Here is a 400-nt window from a genome sequence, read left to right on the forward strand (position 1 = left end):
TGATTTTTCTAGGTTATCGTTTATAGTGTTTTATCATTAGAAAATATATCCCAATTTAACCTAAATTTAAGTAAATCCAAAACGAGATCTTTAATATGTACATTTTAAAATTCGAACGTATATGCAATACCTGATAACTATTTTATTTTTTCAACTTTAATTCAAAAATATTTTAAATAATATCTTTAACAATATTATTAGTGTTGGTATAAATAGAATCCAACTTCTTACAAAATGTTTTGAAATTAATACATTTTACATATGTTTTACCTTTCTCTCGTTTTCTAGTTCTTTCTTATTGTTTGTTTCTTTGTTTTTTAATTTCGCGCAAAGCTACACTAGGGCTATCTGCGCTAGCCGTCGCTAATTTAGCAGTGTAAGACTAGAGGGAAGGCAACAA

Source organism: Limulus polyphemus, unplaced genomic scaffold (assembly GCF_000517525.1).
Source record: "Limulus polyphemus unplaced genomic scaffold, Limulus_polyphemus-2.1.2 Scaffold2721, whole genome shotgun sequence".
Lineage (NCBI taxonomy): Eukaryota > Metazoa > Arthropoda > Merostomata > Xiphosura > Limulidae > Limulus > Limulus polyphemus.